This window comes from Scyliorhinus canicula, chromosome 8 (assembly GCF_902713615.1).
Source record: "Scyliorhinus canicula chromosome 8, sScyCan1.1, whole genome shotgun sequence".
NCBI classification, from domain to species: Eukaryota; Metazoa; Chordata; class Chondrichthyes; order Carcharhiniformes; family Scyliorhinidae; genus Scyliorhinus; species Scyliorhinus canicula.
The window spans coordinates 49,063,405-49,077,014 of NC_052153.1; the positions used below are offsets into that span (position 1 = coordinate 49,063,405).

At 45.6% G+C, this 13,610-nt stretch overlaps 1 protein-coding gene across 3 annotated transcripts in view; it reads left to right on the forward strand.

Moving 5' to 3' along the window:
- Positions 1-13,610, forward strand: part of slc20a2 (solute carrier family 20 member 2) — a 103,162-nt gene that overhangs the window by 42,082 nt on the left and 47,470 nt on the right. The window contains exon 1 of one of the 3 annotated variants that reach the window (XM_038804510.1): positions 11,368-11,450. The exons of the other annotated variants lie outside the window; for them this stretch is intronic. The gene's annotated coding sequence lies outside the window, so the exon portion shown is untranslated. Of the gene's footprint in view, positions 1-11,367; positions 11,451-13,610 lie in introns of those variants that run through there. 3 annotated transcript variants of the gene reach the window in all.

Consider the following 13,610-nt stretch of genomic DNA (forward strand, 5'->3'; position numbering starts at 1 on the left):
GGTAACTCACCATTGTAGATTCTGCCTCGTGTGTGGGGATAGTGTGAGCTGCTGGCTGCTCCTCCTGCACCTTCAATCTCTGGGGACACTGACTGGCCAGGTGGCAGTATCTGAAGGGGGGTGGTGTTGTGGTGAGGTAGAGGGGATTGGGGAGAAAGCAAGATATGCATGGCTGCACCGTCTGCAGCTTTGAGTACCCAATTCATTTTTTCCAATTGAGGGACAAATTAGCCCACCTAGCCTGCACATCTTTGGGTTGTGAGGGTGAGACCCACGCAAACACTGGGAGAATGTGCAAACTCCACACGGACAGTGACCCAGAGCCGGGATTGAGCCTGGGACCTCGGCGCTGTGAGGCAGCAGTGCTAACCATCGTGCTGCCTACCACAGCACGGTAGCACAGTGGTTAGCACAGTTTCTTCACAGCTCCAAGGTCCCAGATATGATTCCCGGCTTGGGTCACTGTCTGTGAGGAGTCGGCACGTTCTCCCCGTGTCTGCGTGGGTTTCTTCCGGGTGCTCCATTTGTTTAATCTGTAACTGAATTTTTACCATTTCCAATAAGTCAAACTGTACAGGCAACTTTAAATGCTTAGCCACCGCCATAATTACCTCATCTTTTAGCATTTTGTCAGGTAATGTTAACTGCAATGTTTTTGTCAAATCTAACAGTCTGCTTTTAGTCTCTGTCACACTGCGTGTGACCATCTCCACCCCCAAAACCGAGCCTCTGAAAGAGCCATTGTTCACAATACACTCCCTACTTAAACTAATATACCACACCTGAAAAGCAACCACAATATACTCACTCCTCCACTGTCAAGTTCACTAAGACGATCCAATAGATAGACATTTATCCCGGATGAGCCCCCAATTTGTTATGGGCCAGGGTTTAGAGAACCCCAAAGTGTATCATGGAGTTCACCTGACCCAGAACTTTTAATAGATGGTATGGGGAGCACACGGCCCACTCTACAGGTGTGGTACAGCAGAAATGGAAAAGTTTTTTTTAAAAAGCAAAACAATGTTTATTCTATGAACTCAAGTTAACCTTTTTAAAACATACAGTGAACATCTTAGCAACCATTAATTCAAATACAACCCCCAAAAAACACAACACTAAGTAATCCTTAATAACTTCCCAAACAACATCCAGAAAACAAAAGAAAAAAACCTTTTAAACAGAAGCACATCAGGTTAGTCCCTACTGCGAGCAGTTACTAGTTTTAAATCACCGATTTACAGTCTTTAGATTACAGAGAGACTCTAATACCCCTTCTGGCTGTGACTGCAGCTACCCAGCTCTGAAAACGAAACTAAAACACACCCTGCAGCAAACAGCCTAAAACGAAAGTTTTTAAGGTGTTGAGTAAACCAAGAACATAATCATCCTAGATGTTTCCATGACATTGCTCGCATGGCCTCCGTGACATCCACTCCAATTATCTCTACCATCAACTACATTGGGATTGTCAAGTAAAGCGGTATCTGCCTACTGTCTGTTTGCTGCAGCTTTTTATTATTTGCTTGCTAAAGAGAGGGAAGTAAGTGTCAGTGTGTTGCAATGTGTTTGGGTGATGTGCCTGTCGTAGTTGATATTTGTGGAAAACTGAGATGTGGGTGTGAGGCTTGCACATCTGATGATTACATGAGTGGGATGGTGCATTTGAAGGTTAGTCATGAGCCCTAATTACTGGAGATTGCAGGGTGAGTGATGGGGATGCTGCTGCATTGGGCCATATGAGGTTGGTGGTGTGGCAGATGGGAGTTGGCATCTTTACTGAGCGTGACCTCATGTGGGATCATTGAACAACATTTTCTGGACTGTGCCCCGGTTCTCCGTCAGATTTCTAGCATTGACCCCCATGGCGATCTGCTCACATCAGCTTCTCTGTCTGTCTTGCAGGGCCTCCTGCAGATATGTCACCTCTCTCCTCCTTTCAACCCTCTGCACTCGGACCTCCCGAGGAGTCAGCGTTCTCCGTTCTATCAGCTGCACCATTATTCCTGCTCCCAGTCAGTTGAAAGTGCTGCAGCCAAAGTGCACCCCTCCTTAATTAGTACCAGCTTTGAACAAACTTGGGAGCCCTGCTGAACGTGTAGCCACTCAGTGTGTTCAGCACTGGGCTGTATGTACACTGCTATCATGGAACTGAGCAGGCAGTATGAGGTTTGTGTGTTGCCTATATTACATTCATTGGGCACAGGTGAAGGGGGCATCGCGAGAGTCTTTTTGGAGGCTATTTGAATGCCTCTACCTGCTGGCCACCGTGTTCATTCTATCTTGTGCTGCACTGAACAAGCACATCCTATGTTCCAACACCCCACACTCTCTCCAGACCTGCAGACCACAGTCCCAATCAAGATTACTGCAACATCGTAAGTGTAATATCGTCCGTGAGTTCAGGTCTTCTAGCCACCATGGACTGACGAGCAGGTTCAAATTGGTGCAGGAGTTCCAAGAGACATTATAACATTTGATTCTGCTTGTTGAACTGCAAATGTGAAGTCAAATTACCCAGGTTTCAGCTCAAAACGTGGCAACAGCGGCTCAGTAATTGTTGTGTACTAATACTCTGCTAACTTGCTGTATCAAATGATTTAATGTAGAAAAATATTTGGCACAAGGCTATCATCCATATATTTAAATGTAATTTTCTTAGCTCTCGAGATTTTTCTCAGCTTTTTCAATGTTCTGCATCCTCCCTGGGACAGGGGAGTGAATAGACTCTTTACACTTGCAAAGCTCAGGGCTAGGCCCTACAGTTGCTAGGTTCTGCAGTTAGTAACATTGGTTCAATTGTTAGTCAAAAGTTAATGGATTCAGGTCCCATTCCAGAGAGTTGATTGTAAAATCTACGTTGTTGCTCAGTGCATTACTGAGGGAGATCTGCACTGTCAGAAATGTTGTCTTTCAGATCCGAGAGTAACCCAAAGCCCTGCCTGCTCTGTGAAATATTGGTGGCACTGTTGGAAGTACTGAGGAATCCTCCTCGTGTTCTGGCTAATACTTAAATCCCAAGTATCACTTAAATAGATTTTGATCTTGTATCTTGCTGTGCATAAAGTGTTTCGTGCAATTTCCTACGTTACAACATGGCTGCAAGATGGCTTACAACCAGGGCAAATGAGCCGAATAGGGCTTTGTGTTGTGAAGTGCCAATTCCAGTTTGTTCTTTCTCCATGTCCCACAAGTTATTTTGTATACTTATGTTACTCATGAGTCTCTAGCTTCTCTGTGTTTTCTTTGTTAATTTTGTTCCAGAATCGATTCTGTGATGCAGATTCCCTACAAACCCGGGAGGTCGACACTGGAATTTTTTGTTTTGGAAGATCTTTTCTCATTGTGAATGTGCAGTTTTATCTGTTCACTTGGATAGTGTTTTTTTGCAGTGGCCATGCGTTTAAATAGCTTGAGCAGGTAATTGTGCGGCGCTGCATTGCCCTGGTGCAGTGCCCTAGGTGATGCATTGCGCAAAGGAGTGATGGTCCGTTCTCACTTTGATGTTCCTTTTCTCGTTGCTGGGTCGATCTCCTGCATTTTCTAAGATGGATCAACATGCAGCTGTTCACGGTGCACAGGAGAAGGAGTGGCCCCTGCCAGATACACAATCTAAATTTTATTCCCTTTCAATACCAGTCTGGGGGAAACCACTGTTTCAGTTCTTCAGAACCACAAAACGTTTTGCCACAGCAATGCAGCTGGAATGATCGTGGGAAATCTGCTCCAAAAGGTAGATGTTAAATTACACCCAGAGCTGGCTATTGTTCAAATTTTACGGAGCTGAATGTACGGTGCCACAAAACATCACTTGCCTTCCCAATAGAGTGGTTACAGACTGTCCGAGATGGTCCATGTTTAGTGGTGGTCCTCACTGCCACTGGGATCTTGGCCTGCGCAGCTTCTCGCCTGATCCTCAATCCATTTCTGCTTGATTTCATTTCAACACGTGGTTTGCTTGATGGTTGTGTGTGTCCTTCACCTCTCCTCTCCTGTCTTTTTGTCATGGCTGGCACTGGCTTCGATGTCCAATCATTACGTCATTTTGTGGTGGGTACTTCTGTCACTGTATTGTAGTGCGTTTCTGGAGACATGGGCCCGCACAAGAGTTTAATACAGGCTAAATTAGAGAACCCCCAAAATGAGCGTGGGGATTGCAATGCAGGGTTAACCCATTCCAATTGCTTGTGATATAATTAGTGCTGCCTGCTAATAGCACTGTTTGGATGCTACAACCATGCTCAGTTAGAGTGGCTGGACGTCTCCGTTGGAGGCCCAGAGGTTCTGTCCTGCACCTCATCTTAAAGGGGTGATGTGCAGTGGTTCATAAATTCATAAGATATAAAAGCAGAATTAGACCATTCAACCCATCGAGTCTGCTCTACCAATCTATCATGGCTGTTCCTCATCTGCTACCTACAATGTTACAGACCAAGAGCTGGATTGCAAAATCAGCCAGAGCATCTCCTCCCCAGAACACGTGACCTAAGAGCAGGAGGAGCAATTTAGCCCCCGAGCCTAACACCCTCAGTGTGATCATGGCTAGCCCCATCCTGGCCTCAACTCCATTGTCCTGTCTGTTCTCCATAATCCTTCAACCGTTTACCAATAAAAAAAATCTGTCTTAACTCCTCAAATTTATTTACTGTCCCTGCATCCACTGCACTATGGGGTAGCAAATTCCACAGATTCAGAGCCCTTCGGGAGTAGTAGTTTTTCCTCAAGTCTGTTTTAAATTTGGTACCTCAAGATTATGACCAGTGGTGACCGAGAGCTCAGTCTGACCTGGAAAAAGATGCAATGCCACAATGGGAAATAGTGGGCTCCAGGATGTTCCAACACTGCACTGGAGGCCTTGGTCAAGAAGGTACAGGACAAGAGAGATGTCATCTTGCCTCCAAGGGACCGGGAGGCCTGAAGACAATGGTTACAGATGGCCACCAACTGCACCATAAGTAGCTACTGCTCAATGCACCAGATCGCTCGCTTACCAACAATCTGTCATTCACAATTCATTGTTTCACCTCATCTCCACACATTAGTTGGCATAACTGCAAACCTTGCATGCACTGCCAAGTATTCCAAACAGATTGCATGTCTCCGTCTCTCCCTCTCCCTCTCTAGACAGCAGGTGTTAACTGGTGTGGGGCAGATGTGACTGCATTTTCTAATACCCATGGAGGTAGACAGTGCTCATTACCATTAGGACAGTCATTATTGAGGCTATGGTCACCGGTAGGGCTCATGATAAAGTGACGTATCCTCAGCCTTTTCACATCTCACTCCGATCTCATCTCTCAATTTCTGATTTGGAAGCTGCAGCTTGTTAAGTATGCTCCTTCTTTTTCACTGCAGTGTGGTTCGTGCCTTTCTTCCTTATAAGAACTACAGTTTGCCCAGGCAATAGTGAAAAACAAAGAAGACCCGTTTTTGAAGGGCACATTCAACCTCTCATGCAGCCACCAGCTCCGATACAGCCCCTCTGTAATTTAAGGGGTGGCTTGGAGGTGGAATTTGCACTTTGGGTGAGACATCAGGTATTAATGACCTGCAGCCAGGACAGTATCGATCCAACAAAAGGGAGTGCCAACTAGAAGACCGTTATGCTGCAGAGGACCCAGATAAGCACTGCAATGTGGCAGACTGCAGAATAAGGCTTCTTTTGTGGGCTCCGACTGCTGTAGACCTGGTTATGGATATCCATATTGAGGAGTTTGCCGGCTGTCCTAATATTACACCTATTTGTCCTCCAACAAATGATTAGAATTGCTAGGTGCTGGTCACTGGCGCCAAGAACCTGCTGTTCTCTCGGAATAACGGCATTTGTCCTTCAATGCACTTGCTATTTCCTTGGTTCTAAGAATGGGGAATTGCCATAGTGTTTACTGGTATTGCAGTGGCAACCCACCAATAAAAGGGCTGTCTAGATCACCAATCCGTTTTTCTCCATCTGCTGTCAATTAGCTGTGTTCTCTTGATAGTGAGATTTTGCAACATAGATTGGATCACATTGACACCTACTCTGGCCTGCAGGGATCCTACAGAGCAGTGCAGGCAGCGGCAATGTTGTTTAACACACTGTTTTATGTGACGGCGTGACTTTAACTATGCATGCTGCCCACCTGTGCACTGCCATGTGGATGACCCTTACTGACCAGCAGTTGCCATGGTGGCTTAAATGCAGATGGCACAGCAGAATGAAGGCATCATGACAACTCGGGATACTGAATGTTGAATGCATGGTTGACCAGCTGGACATTGAGGGGTAGAATTCATTTTGGTTGAGTACAGCCACGCTCAGAGTGACATTACTGCAGTCTATGGCTGCTTGCACTGTGGGGGAATCTGCAAAGTAACTTATCCTCTGGCATGAGACAATGAAATGTGATCCACTTCCTTGAATGAAGGGTGTTTCTGAGCTCCCCTACGCAATGGTGGGTGTTGTAAATATCTCAACTCCAGCCTGGAAGGAACCTGACCCATAGGTTTTGTGACCACAGCCACCTTGGTAGCCGCAGGCAATGTGGTCCTTGTGCTCTTCCTGGAGGCTGTTGTTGTGGCTGCAGCAGGTAGCTGATTCCAGTGAGGATGTCTTACTGAAGCACAAACTGCTCCTCACTGGGATTTGAGGAGGAGAATTGCTCCCTGAACACCTAAGTAGATGTGGCATGTTTTCAGAGCCCTTCCTTTTTCACAGCTTTCTCCTGCAAACTCTATCTGATCACCCAGCCGTGTGGCATTCCAAATGGAATGTCTACTACTACATCCATGTTTGGAATCAGCTGTTTTGTGAAATCATCTCTGCTCTAGGACATCACTGCAGGGGTTCCTTAGTAGAGTCCGAGGCCCAACCATCTCAGCTGCTTCATCAATGACTTCCCTTCCATCATAAGGTCAGAAGTGAGATGTATGCAGATGACTGCACAATGTTCAACACCATCTGCGACTACTCTGATATTAAGCAGTTCGCAGCAAGACCTGGACAATATCCAGGCTTGGGCTGACATGTGGCAAGCAGCATTTGTGCCACACAAATGCCTGGCAATGACCATCTCCTACAAGAGAGGATCTAACCATCGTCCCATGGCATTAGCATCACTGAATCCCCCACGATCAACATCCTGGGGGTTACCATTGATCAAAAACTGAACTGGGCTAGCCACGTTAATACTGTGGCTACCAGAGCAGGTCAATGGCTCGGAATCTTATGGCAAGTAACTCACCACCTGACCCCCACAAAGCCTGTCCACCATCTACAAGTCAGGTGTGTAATGGAATACTCTCCACTTGTCTGGATGAGTGCACCTCCAACAAAAGAAGCTCAATACCATCCAGGACAAAGCAGTCGCTTGATTGCTCCTCCTTCCACAAATATTCAATTTCTCCACCACTGATGAACAGTGGAGACTGTGTACCATCTATAAGATGCATAGTAGTAACTTCCACAACCACTGCCATCAGGAAGGACAAAGGGGACAGATACCTGGGAAACCCACTACCTGGGTGTCACTCACCACCCCAACTTGGAAATAGATCCAAGTTACTGTCGTGAAAATCGAGGAACTTCCTAACAGCAGTGTGGGTGTACCTACACCTCCAGGACTGCAGCGGCTCAAGAAGGCAACCCACCACCACATTTTCTCTGAAGGCCGACTAGGGATGGGCAACAAATGCTGGCCTAGCCAACAACTCCCAACTCCTGTAAATGAATTTAAAAAACAAATGGGTTGTTCCTGGGCTATAATCCGCTTTGATGTTCTGTGAATTGGATTGAAGAAATGTTCTCTCATTCCAAGGACAACAGTTTAAATCTCACCCAGACACGGTGCACAATCCAGGCTGACGCTCCTATGCAATACTGAAGAAATACTGCACTCTTGAAGATGGACTCTGCAAATGAGGCACTGAACTGCAGCCCTCTCTGCTCTCCGGCGGATGGAGCCTTGTCTGCTCTTCGGCGGATGCAGAAGATTTTGTGCTATTCAAAGAGCTGGGGAGTTCTGTCTGCTGTCCTGACCAAAATCAAGATTATCTGGTCAGTTTAGCTCGATACTGCTTGTGGGATCTTGCTTTGTACAAATTACTGGCTACATTTCCTGCATTACAACAAAAATCCTTCATTGGCTGTAAGGTTCTCTGGACCTTCGTGGAAGGTGCTATATAAATGAAAATATTTAATTTCCAAGGTCTGTGCACATGTTATGGAATAAGCAATCACTAAGGGTCGAATTTTTCGAGTGCGGTGGCCCGCTATTTGCTTGCGGCTGGATCTTCTGGTTCTGCCGTTGCCAACGGGATCTTTTAGTTTGATTTAATTAACTTTTTAAGCTAGTGATTCGGGCTCTGCTTTTTTAAATTAATTCATCTTGTTGAGGAAACACTGTCTGGTGTTTCACTTGGGAGTAATTCCCTAGTTGATTTGGTTGAAGAAGGAATGCTTCCCAAGATGAACGGGAAAATTCCCCTACTTGCTATTGATGACTCTGGGATTTTTGTTCCCTCTTGTGAACAGACAAAGGGAATTAAAATTAACATTTTTGTCCAAAAGATAGCTCTATCAGACTGACTGCAATCTTCCAACTCTGACAAAATAAAAAACATTAGAAATAGGAGAGGTAGGCTATTTCTGCCTTTTCTACCATTTAATACGATCACGCTGACTTTTACTTCAGATACACCTTGGCACCAATGTCTATACAATAGTACCGTGGGATCTTCGCATCCACCTGAGAGAGCAAATAGGCCGCAGATCCAACACTGCCCCATTACTGCATTGTGCCATGTTGCCTATTGTCCTTTTTAGACACTGAACTAGTAACCTTCTGATTTAAGAGGTGAAATTGCTGCCACTGAGCCATGGTTAGCACCCAAGACAAACTGCTTATATAGTCCTTTTCACAAAGGCCATATTACCCCAAAGTACTCCACAACCAACTGGACTGCTACCAAGTTGATAGTTCTGTCTGCACGCAGCACCAAATGCAGCAAGCAATTTTTTTCAATCTCAGCTTGAATGTTCTACATCACTATAACAATCAAATTGAATGAGGAAACTATAACTTGTGTTTTGTATTTTTCTGGGAGCTGGTTGTGTGTATGAGAAGTATTGGAGGATTACTTAGTGAAGTAGAGGAATGATTTTGTTTTTCTCTTGAATCATCTGCAGAAATGTGGTCCTTCCTCTTTACTGGTTGTACTTTGTGTGGCAAAGCTTGTTGGTCCACTTATTCCTCCTCCTTGATAGTATAAATAATAACGCTAAATGAACAGAGACTTTTACAAAGTAGCTAATCCAAGTTATCATACTGGCTCCCATCAGCATGTTGTCTTTTCCCCTGGCATGAACCATCTCCCTAAAACACCCCTTCCTACTTTTGTTCTCTAACTGCATATGCAACTTGCTCTCTCTCCTCTCTTTCTCCTCTCCTTTGCTTCCTCTGGTTCCCATTTCCTCTCGCTACTCTTTTGCATCATTCATTTGAACTTGGTGGTAGGAAGTGTTTTAATTGTGACAGTGTTGGAAATGCTTGAAGTTTATCTCCCTTCCTGTCTTCTTGGAGGGCATTATAGAATATTCTCGGAGGCGGTCATTCAGCCTTTTGTGCTGGTGCCTAGATATCCAACTCCCTGTTAAACGTTACCACTGAATCTGATTCTACCACTTTTTTTCAGGCAGTGCATTCCAGATCGTTGTAGCATGCTGCTTTCCCTAAAATTATTCTCCTAAATCTTCCCTTTTCAGTGCAGAAGGAGGCCATTTGGCCCATCATATCTGCACTGACCCTCCTAAAGAACACCCTACCTAGGTCCAATCCCTTTCCCTATCTCTGTAACCCCATCTAACCTTTTGATACAAAGGGGTAATTTATCATGGCCAACCACCTAACCTGCACATTTTTGGACTGTAGGAGGAAACCAGAGCACCCGGAGGGAACCTGTGCAGACACTGGGAGAATGTCCACACGTCCCCCAGCGCTGTGAGGCAGCAGTGCTGACCAGTGTGCCACCCTGCTGCCAACTACCAATTTTGTTCAGCCAATTACCTTAAATCTGTCCCCTCTGGGTATATTGACCCACCTGCTAAATATGATTGTGTTAAAACAACTAGTATATTTCACTTCAGATTTAGTAGGGAAAAAATAAGCAACCTGCTTGCCCATTGGTTTATATGGGGATTTGAACCATCATTATTTTTGCTGAAATACAAGTAAGGGAAGATGCTACTAATTCAGACCACCGGTTTTCTCATTTCTTGTGTAAACTCTTCTTGCTGATGACCCACTTGAGTTGTTGAGACCTGGCTGCAGGGGCAAATATCCAGGCAAATGCAGGTGAAAACCAAAGGTGTTGAATGAGAAGCTGCAGCACTTGAAAGTAAATAATTGTGTCAGAGAGTAGTGAATGTGTAACAGCTGTTGCAAGTCACTGAACAGCCATCGGGCAGATTAATTGAGCGTTTTAACTGCTTGAGGTACCAAAATTCATGCTGTTACCATTTTGTTCCTGGTCTCCCCCTTCGTGTGGGGGGTTTACCGGTATGAGTTAGTTCACAGGAATAAACCAGCCTTCAATAATAATAAAAATCTCTCTTAGTGTCACAAATAGGTTTGCATTAACACTGCAATGAAGTTGTCATGTCAATCGCTCCAGATACCAACAGACCAGTTCCCCCAATTTGACTTTTGTCCTGTCTGCTGTGTGTGTCTGCCTGTCCTCTACGTTCTCTCTCTCTCTGCCCTGTGTTTTTCTCTCTCTCTCTCTCTCTCTGCCCTGTGTTTTTCTCTCTCTCTCTCCCGATGTGCTCTCAATGTTCATTCGTGTTCTGTCTCACTCTCTCTGAACTCGTGTGTGTAGACCTGTACCCGAGGTGCAGTACATAAGTGAGATGCCGATAGTAGCAGCCTGGACTCTCTATATTTACAAGTCTCTCAATGGCATTGCTGGATTGTTTCTAATTTGGGTAATGGGGTTATTTTGAGATTTTTTTTGTTGGCGGAGGGGGGGGGGGGGGGGGGGGGTGAAATTTTCCCGAATTTTATTTACTCGGGGCTGGATTTAAAAGTTGCAAAATCTTGCGCTTGGCATCTATCCATGGAGCGATGACTCACTTGCTCCCTTGTGTCTAACCTGTAAGTCTGGACCCGTGCCCAGGACTGGGCGAGTGGCATTTGCATGTGCAGCCCATGCCTGCTTTGGGGGGGGGGGGGTGCCAAGGACCTCCCACTGATCACTCCTCCCGTTTTACTGTCATGTGCCCTGGCACCAGGTGACACTCCCCAGCTTTCCCATTATAAAAGTGCAGAGCTGTGCTCTTAGTGTGCAACAGCAGCCGCACTGTGAGGTACAGGATCAGCTGTGTGTGGGAGAGAGAGAGAGAGAGTGAGGGAGACTGCTGCTGCTGCTGCTGGACCCTGCACACTGCATTAGCCCCACACACACACAGTGAGAAGGTAAGGCAGCAACTCTTCCCGGAGGCGTCTTTACTTCTCTTTCAGTTCAAAACTCAAAGGCTCCGAGCTTTTTGTAATTCGACCTTTTTTTTTTGTTTTGAGTTTTCTCCCTCGTGGTCTTCTTTTAGACGTTGTGTTTTGTTTCTTCCCACTGATACTTTTCAATCGATTGCAGCTCGAGTTGTTCGGAAAATCGGCATTTAAACATTTTTTTTGCTCATTTTAAATTATGCTCTTCTGTGTGTGTGTGTGTGTTTGGAGGTGGGGGTGGGGGTTGTTGTATGACACTTTAAAGAAGACCACCGTTTTACTGCTTTTGAGGTTTGGTAAGCAAAGATGCAGCACCTTTTTCAGCAGGAAAGAAACACCAAGCATGGTGTGGAGGCGTCCAGCTCAGCCTGGTCTCCCTAGTCCAGGGGACTGACTGCACTGACTCAGTGTGAACACTAAGATAACCCATGGGGAAGTGGAGAAAGGGACTGCTTGTGCAGTGGACCCAGTGACTGCCTGAGCTCTACTCCTTGCACCATCATCTGCTTCGGTCAGTGCAAAGTGAGTCGTTTCTTTTGCACGGCAAACGCTTGGATGTGACTATATTCATCAAATGTGAAGGAATATTGGAGGAAGCCATGTATTCATCAGAAGCCTTTCCGCATTCTCCAGCTAGTTCATCTCTGGAACAAATCTGAAAGTAACTGCTGTTTGGCTGGAGTGTGTCTTTTTTTTTAGTTTTAATATGGGCTTCTGGGCACTTCTACCGAATTCCTTCAATCTGTTATCATGCGAACATGTAGGAAAATGTGCGAACAAATAGGCCTTTTGAAAACGCTATTAATGTTGGAGTGAATCATATCGCCACATGCTCCCCTCAAATGAAACCAGCCCAGCAATTGTGTATAGTTTGCATTGTGGTAAGTTTGAGCCAGAACTCGTGTCGTGTACCAGCACCCATGTGTTAACCCACCCCTAGAATAGGGTGCTAAGTTAAGGGTCAAAGTTTGAGGATGATGAATTTGGATGGCTTGGGCACTGTGGAATTAACACCCTGCTATTTATTAGTATCAAGTTTGTGTCATCTCTGCAAAAAGGACAAAAAGTCCCTGGAATCCGCAAGTTGTTATTTTCTGTATCTATAATTTTTCAATACATTTTACAGCAATTTGGAGCAAGCCTCTGATGCATCTGCCTTTCCTTTTACCTCCAGTTTAAGAGAACCTTTTTTGATATTTGTTTGATTGTATGAAAGGTTTTTAACGTCGTGTGAGTAGACCATCAGCAAGTGTGAGCAGACCGTCATTGTGTTAAGTATTTGTTTTTAACCGTGTCTCAATAGTACCACTCGTACTTCTGAGCCAGGAGGATGTGCAGTTTTTAATCAGGCGTTGGCTAGGCCAACATTTGTTGCCCATCCATTATTGTCCATGAGAAGGTACTGGTGAGATGCTGACTCGAAACTACTGCAGTTCTTGTGGTGTAGGTACACTCTCTTAGCTTTCCAGGATTTTGATCGAGTGACCATGCCGTGATGGTGATTTCTATCCAATTTGCAATGACGTGGCTTGGAACTTGCAGACATGTGCCAGCGGTTCGTAGGTTAGGGGTTGGGGAGGTGCTGCAGAAGGAATTGGTGGATTGCTGCAGTGCATCCTGTCATCTTATTTTTCATAGAATTTACAGTGCATAAGGCGGCCATTAGGCCCATCGAGTCTGCACTGGCTCCTGGAAAGAGCACCCTACCCAAGGTCAACACCTCCACCCTATCCCCACAGCCCAGTAACCCCACCCAACAGTAAGGGCAGTTTTGGACACTAAGGGCAATTTATCATGGCCAATCCACCTAACCTGCACATCTTTGGACTGTGGGAGGAAACCGGAGCACCCGGAGGAACCCACGCACACACTGGGAGGATGTGCAGACTCCATACAGACAGTGACCCAAGCCAGAATCGAACCTGGGACCCTGGATCTGTGAAGCAATTGTGCTATCCACAATGCTACCGTGCTGCCCTCAACACTGCCCTCAATCTTGCCACAACGCCATAGTGGAGGGAGTGAATGTTTTGTGTAGTGGATTGGGTACAATCAAGGAGGCCTCCCTCTCCAGAGACTTGAACTCGTCCATGGTAACACTTTTTTTTCAATGCAGTAATGAGGAGTGCT